The sequence below is a fragment of the Ochotona princeps genome, chromosome 6 (assembly GCF_030435755.1).
Source record: "Ochotona princeps isolate mOchPri1 chromosome 6, mOchPri1.hap1, whole genome shotgun sequence".
Classification (NCBI taxonomy): Eukaryota; Metazoa; Chordata; class Mammalia; order Lagomorpha; family Ochotonidae; genus Ochotona; species Ochotona princeps.
In genome coordinates, this window is record NC_080837.1 from 76,302,609 (window position 1) to 76,323,099 (window position 20,491).

A 20,491-nucleotide genomic window follows, 5' to 3' on the forward strand; every position below is an offset into this window, starting at 1 on the left:
AACGACTTTGCAGATGTTTGTAAATTATTGGTCAGATGTCACGCTGCTTTGGTGAGCTTAATGGGGAATGGGACTTGGTGCAGTGGTCAAGGCGCTGTTTGATATGCCCAGCCTCAAGCCACATTGGTGGGCCTGTGTTTCAGTTTCAGCCTCATGATGATGTAAAGTGTAAGTGATGGGTCAGGTAGTTGGGTCCTATAACTCACATGGAAGACCTGGTTTAAATCCTAGCTTCCTGGCTTGGGCCTGGCCTGGCAGTGTTTTCTGTATGCATTTTGGGGGAGGGAACTAGTGAATAGGAATGCTCCTCCTCTCCATCACTCGCCTGTCCTCTGCCTTTCAAATAAATACATACAGTTTTTTTGTGTGTTTGTTTTAATTGAAGAGGCAGAAGAAACTTAGAGAGTGATGTGGCTATGTACCAACAGCCAGAGCTGCAGCACTGGAGGAAGGGCCCTCAGCCAAGGAACGTGGGCAGCTTCTAGAAGATGGAAAAGGAAAGGAAGTGGATGTTTCTTCAAAGCCCTCAGAAAGGCAGGCAGCACTGCGGACACCTGATGCTAATCTGAGTAAAAAGTTTAGGGCTCTACAACAAGCAACATGTGTTGTTTTAACTTACCCAGCTTGTCAGAATTTGTTAGAGTAATAGCTTAGTCCATTTTGTATTGCTGTAACAGAACTGGTGATTGAATCAGTTACTAAGTATAGAACTACTTATTTTTTATGGTTCTGTTGGCTTGCAAATTCAGGATTAAGGTGCCGGCCTTTCCTGACTCAGCAGGACTTTCTTGGTGTGTCCTTCCATGGTAAAAATGTGAAAGCAGGACAAGTGCTGCCTCAGGAAGCCTCCTTTGAGAGGCAGGCAGCCAGTCATCAGAGAGGGTGCCAGGGCCTAATCCACCTCTTCGCACAGTCACATTGGCAACACCTTAATGCTGAACGGGACAATTTAAATCATAGCATGCAGCAGCAAAAACTAACGCAGCAGCAGAAAATCATGAAGAACTGACTCAAGCTAACAGAGAACTTGTGAACAAGGTGCTGAGTGGAAGACCTAGTCGCAACAAACCACATGGTGTATGTATGATGATTTAGTTGCCAAACCTCAAAGAAACAAATTCATAAACACAGGAGATAGATTCATGGATGTTATATAAGATGAATTTAGGGCATTTGTAAATATGCTAAGAATCATTGCATTACAGACTTCAGATGGGTGAATTTTATGACAAGTTAATTATATAAATCTGTTTCAGAATTTAAAAAGAGGAGGCAGGGGGATTGACTCAGTTGATCTCCCATAGTAATTTTACTGAAAATGAACTGCCATAGTTTCAGAGTGCAAAGACCCAAGCAATATCGGAATTCGGTTCCCTGAATTTGTCAGATGGCACTTCTCTCATTTCCATGTGTACTTCAGTGCCCCATCACTTCACTCACTGTGATACACTTGTGGATTTCCTTCTCAGCTTCTCCTTCAGACTGAAGTCCTGGATGGAAGGTACTGAACACGTTTTGCTGGCTGTGTGTCTGCTTTGTGTGTGCTGCCTGAGTCTTCCTCTACATTTGCCTTCTGAGGAAGTTACTGTTCACCTCATATTTTGCACCTGTGGAAACGGAGGCTTGCAAAAGTTGATTGCGCCACCCAGCCGTTTATCAGGGGCGCTGCGGATGATTGAGCCTTGTCTATCCTTCCCTGGTGACAGGTAAGAGGGGCCACGGGAGAGTTAGTTTGGTTAAGAGGGAACAGATAAGCTGGGGAAGAGGATGCTGAAAAGTGCCCAATACAATGCAGTGTTTGGGGAAGGCAGCATTTTTACGATGCAGAGATGTGGAAAGCAAAGGGTAATTAGTAGAAGACACAAACTCAGCACAGAGGAAATAATGTTGCAAAGTCTCATGGGCTGAGTAGCGGCTCATAAGCAGCTGGTTTCCAACCTGGGCACTGATGTGGGGTGCAGTCGTAACTGCTAGCTAATACCCACCCCCTAAAAGACATCTTGAAGAGCTAGCTCTTGGTAATCCTTCCTCGAATTCTAGGTGTCTCCAATTCTCCCTTACCCCTAGTGGCAATATAGAAGACCTCAGATGGGCAGGCATATGATTGTGTCAGTACTGAGATGGGAAAGAAAATAGCATTTCTAACGCTTTTTCTTTTCCATTTATACATTTGTGTAGGATGTGAGGCAAATGTGAGATGTATCTGTGTCACACATATTTATCAAGTTCATACTTTCAGGATAACTTTCGTGTTCTTTTACTTTTGAAGGACATCTGAGTTGATTTTAGTTTTGTTGTTTTCATCATTAGGTCTTTATTTGCAGGTATCAAATTTGTTAATAACAGCATAATTTTAGCTTATTTTGGGACAAGTGAAGGGTAATTTTGGCGTAAGCATTGTCATGATTCATCAGCTCACGATCTGCAAATTTATAAATATTTTCATTTTTTCTGCGACAAATGCCCAGAAGTGCATGATAATTCTATACTTAATTATATGAGAAATGCAAAACCATTTTACCTGTGTCATTTACATGTTCCTCAGCAGTGTATCCAGGCATTCTTGTCATCGTTTGATGTTTCAAGTGTTGCTTTTGGGTGAACCGTTTCAGCATGTGTCTAATAGTCATTCATTGTGGCTGTAATTTGTGTTTTGTTGATGACTAATGAGTTAAGCATAATTTTGTCTTGTTTATCCTGCATATTCTCATTGGTGAAAAATATCTTCATATGTGACAATGTTCTAGTGTGACTTTTTGCATTATTTGTATCTAAAGAGTTCTGTGTCTTTTATCTGATGTGTTTTGTAAGTATTTTCAGTCACTGTACAGCTTTTTCATTTTATTTTGCATGTTTTTTGTTATCTTCACAAGGAGTTTTGTAGAACACAATTTCCCATTTAAATAAGATCCATTTGTTGGCCTTACCTCTTATGGATGATGCTTTTACCAAATCTGAGAATTCTATCTAGCCCAATATCTGAAAAATTTTCCCCAGTTTTATTTTTCCAAAAGCTGTTGTTGTGCCTTTTAAATGTAAACATATGCTTTCATTTGATTAATTACTGCATAAAGTATAATGTTTAATCCAAACTTTCTTCATTTTTTTTTTTTTGGCCTCTGGATGTCTGTTTGATCCAGGTCCAATGTTGGAAAAGTTGTTTTCCTTCACCGAATTCTTGCATACCTTTATCAAAGTCAATGGAGCCTGTTTGTGTGTATCTGTCCCTGGGTTCACTGATTCATCCATTGTTTCATGCATTCATTATTACACAATGTTTCCATTTAAATTTAGTTATGATCTTTATATATGTTTACATTTTATTTCCTATATTAGCAAATTGTAATTTTATTTGTTCATATCTTGTGCCTGCATTATTAATTTTATATTTAAGGTTGTAATTTAGCTTAGATTGACTGTGAATGGTATTGGATTTTAATTTTGATTTCCATGTGCTCCTTCTTAATATGCGTATTTGAGACTGACTTTTTCTTTTTAAAGATTTATTTATTTATTTGTTGGAAAGGCAGATATACAGAGAGGGAGAGAGACAGAGAGGAAGATCTGTCTGATGATTCACTCCTCAAGTGGCCGCAATGGCCAGAGCTGAGCTGATCTGAAGCCAGGAGGTAGGAACTTCTGGGTCTCCCAAACCGGTGCAGGGTCCCAAAGCTTTGGGCCGTCCTTCACTGCTTTCCCAGGCCATAAGCAGGGAGCTGGATGGGAAGCAGGTTTGCTGAGATTAGAACTGACCCCCACGTGGGATTCTGGTGCATGCAAGGTAAGGACTTTAGCCGCTAGGCTACTGCACCAGGCCCAAGATTGACTTTTGTGTATTGATTATACCACCTATAATGTGCTAAAAATCACACAATGGCAGTTTATTAATTTGCTTCTTCTCAGTAGATTTTCTAGTCGGGTCACTGGTGATAGAGTAGTTTCATTTATTATTTTATAATTTGAATGCATTCTGCTTCCTATTTTTCTTTATTTACCTTGTTATACTGTCTAGCCCTTCTAGCACTAGACTGAGGGTTGGTCTTCCAGTATCTTTCCAAATGTAAAATGAAAATGATTAACCTCTCATGGCTAAATGCAATGTAACTTTTTGGTAGACATTCTTTATCAAGCCGATAGTTCCTTCCTTATGCACTGACCGTTGACATAAAGGATGCATCAGAGCTTGGTGGCAATTTTTTTCCTGGAAGTGACCAGAGATAAAAAAGAAACAGGTAACCAGTACATGAATAAGACTCAGTTTGCATTGGTCTTTCCTAGAGAAGGATGAGCTTGTGAACAAAACAGAGTCTCATTGTTTTGTGGTTATTCAAACTACATTCCACTGAAAACAAAACACGGACATTTAAATCTTCAAGGAATCATTTTTATCATAATCATCTTTCTGTAAAAATTAGCAGAAATAGTAATTCAGTAAGGGAAAAAGAGAAGAAACAGGCATTAGAAAAAGAATGAACAATGATTTTAATAAATAAAAGTGTTGTTTTTTTTTACCTAAATGGGTTCTTTTCCAGTTTTATAATGTAACTCTGGCAAATAAACTACCAGATTGCACTGTAGTAGCGGCAGGGTCTTGGTGTCACAGTAAGACTTTTATATGTTAAGATATGATGTTCTTATTTATTTTTATTTTAATCTATTTTAATTACATTTCATTTCATGACACAGATTCAAAGTCTCTGGGATTTCCCCAACCTCTCCCTATACCTTCCTCTCCCCGCCATGGTGGATTCCTCCACCTTGTTGTAGCATTACAGTTCAAATCCAGTCATGATTCCCTCATTGCAAGCATGTACCATGCATAGAGTCCAGCATCTTATTGTCCAGATCAATTCAACAGCTTCTTGGGGAGATCATCTCTGGTCTGAAAGCAGAACTGGCAGAATAGCATCCCGATCAATTAAAAGCCACAACATAACATCAACAACAAGTTACAATATTATGGAGTTAATTGACATGGTATTGTTAGAAAATGTAAGTTCTTAACCACATCCTGTGACTACTTCATTGACATTTCTATTTTCGTTTATGCGCAACCGGCTGCTATACACCTTAAAATGGTTATAGGGTACTACTCAGCTATCTCATTTCTATTTTTATTTTAGTGTTTAGCAGTTTATAGTGTTGAAGCATAATTTTTGCAGAACCTGCTGGATTTTAGGATAGCCTAAACTGGCTTATAACTCCAACAACGCATTTGTCAACAGTTGAGGCACAGAACAATTTTAGGAGGGGTCTGCAGAGAAATCTTCAATACCTTAGTGAGGAATAACTTATCTTTGTGTCCCACCTAGTAAGGCATATGTGAGTTCAAGCTGACCATTTCCTGTCTGATTCTAAGCTTTCCTTGTTGTTCTCTATCTAATCTAATTTTGGGGGGGTTCTGGGGGCTCTGGAGCGACCCTGATGGTCATTGCAAGAGAGGGAGGGGATCCAATGTTGGAATTAAGTAAGGACCAGAGAAAGCTCCTTTCTTGAGTCCCGAAGGGAATTTACTGTTCTTCTGTTCCTGAGGACCACTCAGTGCTCCCGGCTATTGTTCCGATGACATTAGATCCTGTAAGGAAGGATCTGGGCATCTTCCATCCCATGTGGGAGATCCGAAAGGGAGTGGATGACCTCAGAGTTCTTGGCTTACAAGGGCAGTCCAATTCCACGTGGTCTCCTTGGCCGTTGGGATATAGTCCTTGGCACCCATACTGATAGTCCTTGGTGAGGATCCAGGAGTCTCCAGGGTTGGGGTACAAGCCTCCTCCTGTCCACCTGCTCCACTCTGGGGTCCCCCCTGCTCTGTGCATTTGACCTCCTGTTAAGAGGTTGTCAGGATCACTCTTGATTCCCCCTGTATGTCTTTATGGTTTTGCTGATGTCTAATGCTGATTTGAGTCTGTTTTCTATAAGTTACCTGTTATATTCTTGATAGGTTATAATTAATGTCTTCCTCACACATTCTAAGGAGGTGAAAGATTTCTCTGCTCTCCCACCCCACTGCGGAATAACATAGGGTCTTAAAAGTATATTAGGTTTTACAATTCTTTGATGTAGATCGTAAATATACATGAAAGACATTTACCAAGAAAAACAAAAAAAAAAAACAAGAAAAGCATAATTTTTACTTCCAAACTGAATAATTTTGAAAGATCAACTGATAACTTGATAACTGATATCTATTTTATTCTAATATGTACCCTTTCATACATATTTCCATGTCTTCGAAAGAATTTCATGAGGTGAAGACGGTACCTATTACTAAGTCAGTAAGGCTCCTTCATAGAAAATACTTTTCATTATTTTGAAATTCAATAGCAGAATTCTTCCTTGGTATCTGATTTGTATGTATTGAAGCATCTCTCAAAGGATTCAAAAGTGTTACCAGGGTGGTTCTTCTCACACATGGAAACTTAATTCATTGGAATCTATTAAAATTGCTGACTTTGAATTTCACAAAACAAAGAACAAATTCTTCTTTTTTCCCTCCTGTATTCTAGGTGGAGTCAAAGAAAAAGCTGAGCAGGAGCTAGTGGCATTGTCAAATGCAATGGTAATTAATGACTTAAATGGTTACCGCACCCCTTTCATATGGAAAGAAAGTCATATGAATAGCCACTTCAACACCACTTGAGATGAAATTTTGAATAAACTATCTTTTGTACAGAGAAATGAAAGACAAAATACGATGTGAACATAGAGATTCACATTTTCTCCATAAAAATTGAGGAAAGCAGTCAAAATGTCCAACCAAGAGTGGTGTGTTAGATATATTTATAGAATATATATTTATGTAATGATTTGATATTGCATTTTATAGGAAAATGTTTTAATGATTTAATGAATGGGAGGGTAGGCAAAAGAAATCCATTTGAAAAATCGGTACTCGATGGAACTGCGTAAGTATGCGTGCGTGCCTACAGTGCTGCGTATGCATCAGAATAGAATGTTCTTTAGCTTTATTTGTGGTTGTTCATCTCTAACGTGGTATAGTTTTCTAATTTCTAATTTATTTTCTCACCTATGAAAAGCAAAGGAAGAACAACACTAAAAATGCTAAAGGAGACTTAGTGATTCTCTTTGTCAGAAGTCTCTGGAACACATGCACACAAAACAGATCAGCTCACAATGGAATCAGGGCAGGTAGGCTCCGCACTGACAGTCCAGGGGTTAAGTTACGTGCAGTTGTGTGGATTTCTGAACTGAGGGGGAAACGATGCAGACAATAGAAGCAAGAGCCATTGCTATAAATTCCCAATAATACAGTCTCTGAATGTTTAAATTATTGAAATAAATTACATAAAGGAATTCTACCAGAGGAACTGAAAAATCCTAATAGAAACAGAATGTTCTAAATCAAATTTGATTCACAGTTGATAATAGAAATCAGTATATGTACGAGGAAAAGCGACATACTGAGGAAAGAGTGTCTCTCTCTTCACTTAAGATGTATCTCATTTGGTTGTGCTATTTTCAGAACAGCATTCTGCTTACAACAGAAGATCTCCAAATGAATCCAGATATGAAACTTCATGAGATGTAGTGGATACCTTTTGCCATCACTTCATCTCCTTTCAGCTATTGTCAACCTCATCTTCTTGAAGGAAAGTCATTATTCCTCATCAGAGAATGCCAAGCTTATGGCCTCCCTATGTATTCGGTAGGATGAGCTTATGACTATAGCGCTCTCATGAAAAATGGGCAAGCACTTCTGGGTACTTATTCAATTTATTGAATATTGCACAAACTATACTATTTTGGGGTGTACATTGAATCACCTATGGAACTTCAGGAACAGACACACAGCTTTCTTTCTTCATTTAGAATATTGTGCCGCAGTTGAGCTCAAGTGTCAGCAATTTTAGGAAGCTCTCCAGCAGATCCTAGTGTATTATCTTGATTGGTTGAGAAATTTCCAGGCTGTGAAGAGATACACAATAGTTTTTATTGGCATTATCATAATTCCTAAACCTTATTTCTAAATATTGAAAGTTGTATTCTGTAAACTATAGCAAGTCTAAATAATCTTTATAAATTACATTAGAAATAATAAGCTATAAGAATGAGATATATTTCTATGGTTCCTTATGCTAAAAATAATAATAAATCGCCTGTTTTATTAGTGACAGGTCACTTGCCTTGAACATGTCTTACATTAGATCAAGCTGGCACACTTACTGCCTGCCAGAAGACAGTTCTCATGCTATATTCTAAGATTCACATAGAATTCTACATCTCAAGCTAAAACATTTAGTTTACCTGGTTTCTTCTGCCCGTAGATACTTTAGCATGAATATGATAAATGCAAAGAAGGCAGAATATGCCAGACACCTGGCAAGCAAATGGATGGGATGTGGACTCTTGACCAATCTTTTTAGGAATGCTTTCTGCTGTAACAAAAGCAAGTTGTTAAGTACTTGCTAATGTTTTAAATAATTTGACACTAATCACAACAAAAATCACATCATTATATAAGAACAATTTATTGAAAACTTGCTGTATGTCAGAACACTCTATTTCAAAATCGCTTTACCCTATGGGAAATCACAGGACACAAAACCTTACCTAAAATTACTTCACGATCTATCTAAAAGTAGGGTATTACAGATTTTTTGTTTCTGCTTAATTTTTCCTTTCAACCCTTTTCTAGTTCTTTCATTCCCTCGAATTTTAAGTTGTTAAGAGGTAGGAAGGCAAGTATTATATACATCAAAGTCTAATTTGTTCATCCTTTACAGTAACAGGTCTCAATACTACTCTGCATATTTGAATTTATGCTCTTACTTTTCAATTTCAGGCAATATCTCTGAGTTACATTTTACAGTTGGGTCAGGACTGATCATCTATCTTTCTCCATGTCTATTTCAGTGCAGCCCAGGAAACAATTTCAGCCCACCATGTTTGTAGGCTCTGCCTCTGCAATCAACTGTGGAACAAGAATACAGAGAAAAATGCATTTTTATTGAAAGTATGTTCATGTATTCCTTGTCCTTATTTCCTAAACAATAAAGTATAGCAATGACAGAGATATTTTACATTGTATTGTTATTATAAGTAATTTAGTGATGATTTAAAGAACATTAGAGGATGTGTACAAAGCAGATGCAAATACTACATCAGTTTACATAAGGTATTTGAACATTGGGACATTTTCAGGGGTTTCTGGAGCTTATCCCCAGTAAACAAATAGAAGTATTTATGACCTGTCTTCTGAAAAATACTAGAGTTCATTATTAAAATCAGATTCTTACAAGTGATTACATCTGTAACACGTGTGTAATTAAAAAAAAACATTGATTTCTCAAGTCAAGACAGAACCAATAAGAATCCATTCTGGATGAGAAGAAAATTAGCACTCACCTAGCCCAAAACAACTACTATATATCTATATCTATATCTCTCTCTATATAGAGATATAGATATATATAAGTTCTTAGAGTTGTTCCTCCAAGTTTATAGAATTACACAGCACAGCACTGAGACCATGGTTTGGGCACATTTCAAGCAGGGAAGGACAGCTCAGAAATCCCAGGTGGTCAGAAGTGCTGGCTTCTTTGTCCTCGTTCTCTTTATATTCCCTTGTATTTCTTGGTATATGACTCTATTTTGGTAGTTTCAGTCTCCAGATGGGAAGGAGGTAGGACCCCAAGGAAAGCTCAAAGGAAATGACTGTGTCTGGTAACAAGGGCAAGGTGACAGACCACCAAGGGTGCTGAGGCTCTCCAGGGTCAGTAACTGTGGCAAGACAGAACCACCCAGAGGCGTGCAAGGGGCAGCAGGGAGCGGGCAGAGAATATAAAATCTCAACAAGGAAATGGTGACTTTACAAGGAATCATGAAATTGTACTCACAAAAGAGGAAAGAAACCTGGCACTGGGGAGCCCAGTAGAAGTATAGCCTTTTCCCCTGATATCATCCACAAGCCCATGCAGAAGGCAAAACGTGTTTGTGAAAGAACTCCACAAAGAAGACCCTGAGCACAGGTGGTTGAATAAAGGGAAGGGTGGATGAGAAGGGCAAAAACACACAGTCCAGCCATGGCTGACCAGTCTCCTGGTCCATACCTAATATTCTGCTGCTGTGGTCCAAGTTTTGGCCAAATAGATGTTTTCTAGATTTTTTCATTTTACTTAAAAAGCATTTTAAGCACAGACAACAATGGTTTATTGAGAGAGTGAGGAACATAGATATCTATGGCTATGTTCAGGGACAGTGGGCTGGGAAGGGAATGGGTAAAGTAGAGATATTGTAACTTGCATCCCCAGAGTTTGTTGTAGGAAACAGTGAATGAGCAAGCATGCAAGAGAACAAGAGCAAGAATAAGATCAAGCCCCTCCTCATTCTGGGCTTTTAAGAACCTTCAAAGGGTTGTGGTTGCACAGTATTGTCCCCATCGGGTTCCATGTACTGATAGGTAAAAGCATCATTGACTCACAGGTGGGCAGAAAGGATTACAAAGGAGGGGGAGGTGTGGCTTCCATTTTCATGAGGCTGAACCAGCTGCCTCAGTCCATATCACTGCATCTGTGTTTACGACAAGCATCCTGACCCAGGGAAATCACCGAATGTCATCAGCTGTAGGATATATATATATATATATATATATATATATATATTTTTTTTTTTTTTTTTTTTTGGAGACTCACCTGAAACCATGCAGCATGTCCTGATGTGTATGATTTGGGACAAAACGGACACCTTTCCTTGCATTCCCTCTGGATATGCAGCCCACAGACAGGAACAGAAAACACTCCCTGAGATCCACCAAAAGCAATGTGTAGGGTTCTAGCATTCAAATCAAATCATGAGAATCTTTCCAGTTGCTGATTCCCTAACAAAAAGAAGTGGAACTTTGCCCTCTGATAACTGCAGATATCTGCTGATATGCCATGCCTTTGCAGATAATTTGCGAGGAAATTACCATCTTTAACCATAAACAGATTGAGTGCAAACTCATTAACCTGGACAATTTTTTACAAGTTTTTCCCATTTAGGTACATGTTATGTTTGACTTGCTAAGTTTTCTGAAGCCTGCCTGTTTTGCATTTTTTGAAAGAAACTTCCTTTATTTTTCTAAATGATTCATATGTCATTATTCCTTCCATTTGTCCCTAGACACCTCACAGATGTGGAAGATTCCAAACTTGTAGGACTTATTTGCCAGCCTAGATATCCATGGATCTACAATGGTTATTTGCTATATGTCACAAGATCCATTTAACATGATGACAACTTTTTAATGGACCACTTTGCTAATTCATGGATCGTTAGAATAATAATGTTTTTTCTAAACAACACAAAAATATAACTAGTTAAACCTAACCCTGTAAGGATAATAAAGTTGCACTGTTGTTCCTGTCACAAAACAAACTGCATCAAGTAATGATGCATGCTAATAAAATTTAGAGAGGGGAAAAGTTTAATCAATAGCTACATAGTAGCTTGCACACTCTACTTTGAATAACTCCATTTAAAATATTACATCTTGAATAACATCACTTTCTGCTTAGTATAAAAAAGTTCTGGATCATTCTCTAAAATCCTTATAATTTTTTATACTGATCATAAAGAAAAATTAAATACACCAAGAGCCACAAGCCCATTATCTTTGGAGAACTCTATGGTGATGCTAATTTCTGAAAATTTCCCAGGAATATACTATTTTGTTAAATAACTTGATGAGTAGGCATTCAAGGAGAATTATTCTACCTGGTTTTGTTTTTTTTTTTTTTTTTTTTTTTGGTCAACGTAATATTAATCAGTGAGATCAGGAAACTAATTTGGGAATAATACATACTTAAGTATGACTAGTTCTATTTGCATTCTGAGAAAATTACCGTAAGCTGTGTCTTTAATATCATTGGCTCCAACATGAGTTGGACGCAAGCAAAGACTATATTTAACCTGTATTGCATACATTGTGAATTATGGGCTATAGTGGTTTCCGAGAATCTGAGATTTAGGACATGAATGCTTTTCTTCCTCTAGCACACAATAACCCTGGAAAATGGCAACATGTCTGAGGCAGACTTAGCTGAAGACTGAGTATCTCTCTGCAGCTGTAAGGAGGAGTCTCCTTGAGGATGGTCAAGCAACTCCCTTACAGAACTCCAAGAAGGGAACTGACCTTACCTTGAGGAACCCAGTAAATCCACAAGTTCTCATAGTGACCTCTGTATGATTTCTGCTCAGTAGACTTAGAATTTTCTGTTTGGAAAAATTAACCAACACAGTAGATTACCTATTTTTATTAAAAATATTTAATTGGCACATAATTATATTTATTTATGGAGTACAGTTTCATAATTCAACTATATCTGTAATATAAACTAGTGAAATTACATAATTAACATTTAGACTTCCTTATATTTGTATCATTTCTTTGTGCTTAAATCCTTTAAATTCCTCTCATTTATTTCTTTATAAAATATGTGGCAGCTTATCAGAAACTACAGTAACTGTAACATATTACAGAATACAGTAGATTATTTAACTCTTGAGAAATTAAAGCCAACCAACCATATCATAGATACATAAAACAAAATAGCGATTCAGAGAAGCCATATGACCCATAATTCATCCCATTATGTGCGGCAAGCATGTGTGGAATGAAAACAAAAATGTAATGTATAACTTGAAGACTTCCAAGAGAACTTTTGCTACAACACACAAGGGATGCTCAAAGCCAGGTCATCAGACAAAAGCAAGACATCTTTCCTTGGAATGGTTTGAGGTCTCTTTAAGCACTGAGGGCAACTATGGGAGCAAGTAATCTGAGATTCAATTAAACCTCTAGTTAGATTAGTGCAACAGTCCACACCCCACCCCGTGCAGGCCCAGAAGAAAGCCATGGTAATTTTCAAGCATGGAAATTGTTTACCTCATATTTCATATTCTAGAAACATGTCTGGGTTTCACCAAAAATATTGTGCAATACACAAAAAGGCAAGCAGAAACTGTGTTTGAGATCAAGCAATCTGAATTATACCCAGACAGGATACAGATATAAGAATTATCAAGGAATTTACAACAATTTTGATTAATGAGAAAGTAGAAAACATGAGATTCAATAGATATTCAGCAGAGAGAAGGAAAACATGAGAAATAATTTAAAAATAAATAACTAAAAATGTTAAAAGAACAAAAAAATAAGAAATGAAAAAAATGTGTTCTACAGGCTCGTCATTCACTAAGAGCACTGAATAATCAGAAAAATTAGAAATGGTACGAAGTGCAATGGAAATTGACTAGAACTAAAAAGCAAACAGAAAAACAATGGTTTAAAAATTGACCAAATAAATTAGCAGTAAAAACGGCAACTAGCAAAAACAAGTAACTGCAATGAGAGAATTCAAGGTGTGTATGTCTTACCATATAAAAATAAGTTGGTGTAACTTGTGACATTAGCTAGCTGAAGAAGAAAAAACAAGAATGTCACAATAACATATACAAAAATATTCTGAAGAAATTCAACAGCTTTTCATGATCAACATTCTCAACAAACCGGGAATGGGGAGAAACATTTCAAATCAATGAAACACACACACCAACACAAAGCTATCATTCTTGTTAGTGATAAACTTGATAATATCAGCTTAAAGCTAGGCAGACATGGCTCAGTAATTACTCCCATTCATACAAAAAGTCCTACGGAGACGCAATTAGAAAAGAAAACAAAATGCAAAGTATGTACATTGGGGAGGAAAAAATTGTCGTACTTGACATAACCGTGCCAAGGAGACATCCGAAGAACCGGTGGACTAAGACGTGATTATGGCAATGATGCAGGCTGTAGTATCGAAGGCTTTGCTGTACACCAACAATGAACAATTTAAGCTTGAGAGCAGAAGGACATCACCATTCACATGCGCATGTAGAAAAGAAACAAAACTAACAGCATGGTAAGACATGTCAAATCTGTACCACACTCATGAAAGAAAAAATGCATAACTCCAGTGAGATAAACCAAAGATGATTTAAATAAAATGGGAAATATTTCACATGCATGGACAGAAAAAGTTGATACCTTGTCAGTTACTTTAAATTGACTGATCAATGTAACAATAAAAAAATAAATAAAAAAGAAATAAATTATTTTGTGGATGTCATCAAATGGGTTCTAAAGTGTATGTAAAAAGACGAAGTCACAGATAGGGCTAAGGTTAGGGTAACACAATATGAAAGGGGAGGAACAGTAAGACAATGCTGTGGGCTTACTTCAAGTCTTCCTATAAAACTGGAGTAGACAGTGTGATATTTGTGAAATCATATAAAATACTCTTACTAAAAAATAGCGCACTTAGGAAAAATGTTCACATAAACAAGATCAACTTATCTTTGACAAAAGATCAAAGGCATTTAATTTTTCAGCAAATGATATGAGAAAAATTAATGTTTTCCCACAACTAAATAATCTACACACAGCACCCCCACTTTTGCCAGTAGTTCCCTTCAGGTCTCCCACATGGATATAGGGTTCCAAGATTTGGGGCCATCCTCTGCTTCTTTGTTAGGCTACAGTCAGGAAGCTGGATAGGAAGTGGAGCAGCCTGGACAGGAACTGGCATCTATATGGGATGGTGCCTTAACCAATCGAGCCTTTGAATTTCAATTCTTTGTATCAGTAGATACATATCTTACGTGTATTTTCTACAGCTTGGGGTTCTCTCATATAATAGAGATGAATAAATAACTGGAGTATAGTTGATGGGAGGAAGATTGGTCATGGTCAGAAATGAAGTTGTTACAAGGTAAACAGAAGGAAGAAAAAGGCTAAAATAAAATCAAAGGCACTGGGTTAAGGTTGATAATGTCAGTCTGAACTTATGCAAATCTTTATATACCCCAATATAAAGCATAGATAAAAATATGCATACATATGCATATTTTCCAGCCTTATCTCCTGAGGGGGATATGGAAGCAATAGCGCAGTAGTAATGAGCATTTTCAGACCACAGTTCTTGGTTTTTAATACCTGCCTCCAGTCAAAGGTATTGGGGCTCCTTGTTGAAGTCTCCGATGCTGGAGTAGAGAAAAGGAGAATGGAAGTTGGGCTTAGAGCAGGTTGAAGAATGCGTTTCACAAGGACCCTGGTACACTCCTAAAAATCTCTAAATTGTCAAAGTTGTGACATTTTGAACAATACAGTAAACATTGAAAAATTGAATCATGCACAGTAAAAAATCCACGAGACCATATTAATGCATTATTGGATAAGTAAGTAAAAGAGGTACAACTCTTATTTCAAATATCATAGGTAAATGTTATCCCTTATAAAAAGTGGAACTTAATTCCATTCCTCATGGCTCTGAGCTTGACTTAATGACTCAATCCCCAGAACCAGAGAATTGAAGAAGGAAAAGAGTCTACATTGCAGGGGAGAAACCTAATACCACTTGAACAAGTTACCAAGGCTAATATCAGTTAAAAGTAAGTTGTTACCACGTGCTCCCTGTCAGGATGTGGTGAGAAGCAGATCATTTATGATACAGCTCCTCAAAGCTTTTAACCTTAGTATAATCATGAGAAATCATCGGGAAACTGAAAATCAAGAGAGTCTGCAAACTGCCTGAGTAAATGCCAAAATATTCTCCAAAACAGTGAGAGCAAGGAAACAAGGAAAGACTAAGTGAGACATGGTCACAGACTGAAGAGAGTGATAGGGGTATGATGACTAAATGTGATGTGATGTCTCAGGATTGTACGAACTAGTCTTTACAAAATGATATCTCAATATAGGGCTTGGACAAAGTAGTAAGATCCTGATAACGTGTACAGTTGACCCTATTGTCTACTTTTTATTAGTTTTGACAAAATTACCATGGTTGCGTAAGATATTAACATTAGAGAAAGTTGGCCGCAGTTTATACAGAAGCTCTAAAATCTTTGCAACTTTTCAATAAATCTAAAATTATTCTAAAATATTTTTAGAGGAAACACTTAGTTGCTAATATTCCCTTTGGCATTTTAGTTTCATTGCATGGTTCCTATGATTATGGGATCCATTATGCTTGTTGGGATCAGGTAATCCAATTCAATTGCAGTAACTTTCATCATCATCTCTAGGTTACAAAGATGAACTTGAACTTTTTTTGAAGTATGCTAGCACCAACTGTGTACGGGAGTCTCCCTCAATGAAGGGAATTTCTCCAAGGCCTCTGTAAAAGTGGTTCAAAGAGTTCCCTGATAGTTTACATATTGCATATTACAGATGCATGTCTGTATGTCTGACTCATGTGGTTTGGTAATTCCTCCTTGTAGATGTTGCTGGGAAATTATACTTCTCAGTATCACTGACAAAGAGCCAACATTTAATCCAGGGTTCAGTTATGCAATTTAGAAGACTAGTAATGACATACTGACAGGTCAGCTAAAAAAATCACATGCAGTTTTTACTTCAGAAGCAGATGTTGTATTTAACATTGGAATGCCTGGGTTTGAGTCTCATCTCTGTTCTCAATTCTAACTTCCTGCTAATGTGTGTCTTGGTAGGCATCAAGTGATGAAACAAATTGTTGGGTCCCTGTCACTTTTGTGATACAGCACATCCTGGTGAACCAGTGGACAGGAGGTCAATATTTGTCTCTCTCTGCAACTCAGATAGATGGATAGATAGATAGATAGATAGATAGATAGAGTAAATAAGCTTTAAAAACTCACTCAAATATTGTCTCAAATTTTTCCCATTTTTTGTTAATAGTCCTACAATTCACCCCAATAAGTATTTACTCTGAATCCTGCAAAGGGTGATAAAAGGAAGATTGTGACTTCCTTGGAATTCATATTATCTTTCCAGAGAAGGTTTGTCCTTATCCAGATACGTGCTGGAATCTAGCACCATTTGTGCTAGAGCCAGGAGCAGTGCCAAAGAGGGGCCTAAGAGTTAGTGTTGCCTTCTGACATTGCCTTCAGATTATCTACTGAGAAGACATGCTAATGCTCTCAGAGTTGAGGTGAGAGGGAAGCATGAAGAAGACAGAGGCATGAGTTCAAAATGCTGTTTTCTCTCTTGGCCAAATTTTCCTGTGGTTAAGCGCTACAACTGCAAAATCAAGGCTACCACAAACCTATTGACTTAAACAACACACATGTGATGCCTTACACCCATTGGTCAAGGCTTTCAGTGTGGATTAGCAAGCTTCTCGGCTGTCAGGCCTCTCAAGTGCCAACTGTAGGATCAGCTGGGATGCAGTGTCTGTGAAAACTCCTGAGGGAGGAGGCTTGCTTGCAGGCCAGATGGCTCTTCAGCAGTTTTCCTCACAAGCTGCCTTCCTGGGGACTTCAATTCCCTGTTGGCTGTCGGGCCAAGCTCACTACTCCCTTCTAGCCTGCCATTCTTTGGGGTGGCAGCTCACACCACAGTGGTTGGCGTCTATGGATCACAATCAGCGCAAGCCATCACCTTTGCCACATGGTGTTAGTTTGAAGACTGTTATGTGTGTGGTAAATGACGGATAGGAGTCCAGGATCTGTGGGACACATCTCAATTCCTTGTCTTAAATGCTTTCTTTCTCCAAGAGGTACTCAACCATATGAGACCTGGCAATATTGGTGCTTAAGCAGAAGTGAAACTCTACAACTAATAATCAGAATCTGTATTTGTTTCTCATGGTGCCTTCCTGGCAGCTAAACAAAGGGAGGGAATCTCACTGTTTTAATTGACACTCTCTGTCCATATTTTGAATTAGGCTTTTAAAACCTCAAATTACCTTTCCACTTTGGTGTACTCTCATAGCCCACTGGGAAGAGCCACAGTACCCCACTTCACTGCAATCACCAAGTTGCTATAGACTAACTTCCATAGTGGCTTGGTTTTTTACTTGCTTGTCCTTCATTTTTGTGCTCACAACCAAACATGTGCTATATTGTGTAAAATCCTCTCGTGTTTGGAACTTTGTTTCCTATTTAAACCAAGTTAAAATGTAGATGTATAAAGTAGACAAATGCAAGATAAACATTCTTTGTGGAGGTTCCACATGTTTAACTGAGGTGGAACTACCAGAGATACTGAATGCTATCAACTCCTCCAGCTGACCTTGGGAAGGTTCTTTTCATTGTTAAAACTAGTACTATATTCTGAGTTCCAGAATAAGTCAAACATGCCCTTTCTTCTTGCAGTTCCACAAAAAAGTCACAGTGATCATTCTTTTAAAAAAAAAATATCGGGAAAGTCAGATATGCAAAGAGGAGCAGAGACAGAGAGGAAGATCTTCTTTTTTTTTAATTATTTATTATTTAACTTCATTAATTACATTGTATTATGTGACACAGTTACATAGATACTTGGGTTCTCCCACCCCTCCCCAAACCCTCCCACCATGGTGGATTCCTCCACCTTGTTGCATAACCACAGCTCAAGTTCAGTTGAGATTCCCCCATTGCAAGCGTATACCAAACATAGAGTCCAGCATCTTATTGTCCAGTCAAGTTCAACGGCTTCTTAGGTATACCCTCTCTGGTCTGAAGAGAGGAAGATCTTCTTCACTTGATTCACTCCCCAAGAGGCCGCAACAGCTGGAGCTGAGTCAATCCGAAGCCAGGAGCCAGGAGCCTCTTCCGGGTCTCCCACCCAGGAGCAGGGTCCCAAGCTTTTGGACCATCCTTAACTGCTTTCCTAGGTAATAGTCAGGGAGCTGGATGGGAAGTGAGCCCTCCAGAATTAAAACCAGTGCCCACATGTGACCCCGACGTGTGCAAGGTAAGGATATTAGCAGCTAGGCTACCGCACAGAGCCCCACAGTGATCTTGTGTAGGGACATTGTCACCTCATCCCTCCATCATCCTCCAACTGGACCAAAGAAGGACTAGATTGGAGAGGAAGGGCTTGCTCACGGGTCTCTTGGTAGTGATGACCATCCTGCCAAATCAACGAAGATGTGTTAACATCTAGAGCAAGCAGTGGCTTGATTTAGGCAACAGAGTCTAAAGCAAGGACAGTCACATCTCTATGACCCTCAAATAATTTTCTTTAAAACAAATTTTTATTTGAAAAAGTGTCCCTAATGTCCCTCAACTTGAACTTCCTCATTTTCTGCGACATTCCATAGCCTCAGGAAAATTCTCAGTGGTCTACAAGGATTGCTGTGAGAATTAAGTGGCTATGTCTTTAGAGAACTCAGGAGTCTGGTCATTTTTGTAATTCTAGCATTCAAAAGATTGCTGCATGATCTCTGTCCCAAGACCTTTATAGCCCAGCAGCAGTCAGTCAGCAGGGACAAGCAATCACAAGACTGAAGCAATCATCTAAATTGGACTAAAAGGCAGTGTTATGGGAGTCAAAGAGAATAGACACCTCCCCCAACTAGAGGAACCAAGGAGGGCTTCTATAAATGCATTGACTATGGAACTGAAAAATCCAAAATAAACAAAGACCCAAGTCAAGTTGAAAATGAATGCTATTAGTTGGGATTTGTAAATTGGAGTTTGGGTGCATCATGTCACCTTTGAGCAAGTCCCATCTTTTTTGCTACTCATAGGAAATATCTGCTGCTTTGACATTCTCCAATTTCTCTTCAGCCAGGGTTTCATCAGCATGTCTTTTCTACTTTTCATTTTTAATTGAAAAAGGTACATTTTAAGAGTACAATATGATATTCGGACTCAGTATACGTTGTGTGATGATAATTAGTATGTCCATTATTTTTCACTATTATTCTTTTATTAGCTAATACTGTTTAATTGATACAGTTGGACTGGGATCTCCCTCCCCATCCTCAAGTTTCCTCTCCTTCTCTCTGTTCTCCCCTCCAGTCTTACAATGGGGGTCTTTCATGAAATTTCACAAGTCCGTCATGTTGCCACTGAGGAGTCTCCCAATAATGTAGAAGATTGTTGGCCATTTTGTTGTGAGTCTATCCTTTTAGTGCATGCATGAGGACTTGTTTCTCTCTGTTTCCACCTATGAACATATGCATTTCTGTTACATTTCCATGATGTATCTACTTGAGTGCAGTCCATCACGGGGAGAAGAAAAAGAAAAACAAAAAAGGATATTGAACCTTTATCCACACAAGGTTAATGAACGTATAACAAAGAAATCAATGTGGTGCTAGGATGGTGAAAAAGAATGTCCAGCATCTTCGTGTAGGAATAAATGTCAGCGTGACTCCCAGGCACTAATGAAGATACAATGAGGACTAGATCCTCATTATTTATGGGCTGTAGCTGTAACAGTGATAAAAGGAACATTAGCACTCTCAGGTGATTATAAACAATCAGTCTCATGGATGGTGGATTAATGAATCACATCACAAGATCCTATTACAAAAGGTGCAGTGTCTAGGAAGTGACATACGGTAAACTTCACATGTAATTTCCTTAGATTTGACATCATATTGTCTTATATTAGAGCAAACATATGATATCTGACCATTTGGGATTGGTTCATTTCTGTTAGTGTAATGGTCTCTAGTTTGGCCCATTTGTCCACAAACAATTGTATTTCATTTTTTTGTATTAGCTGAGTAATATTCCATAGTATAGATGA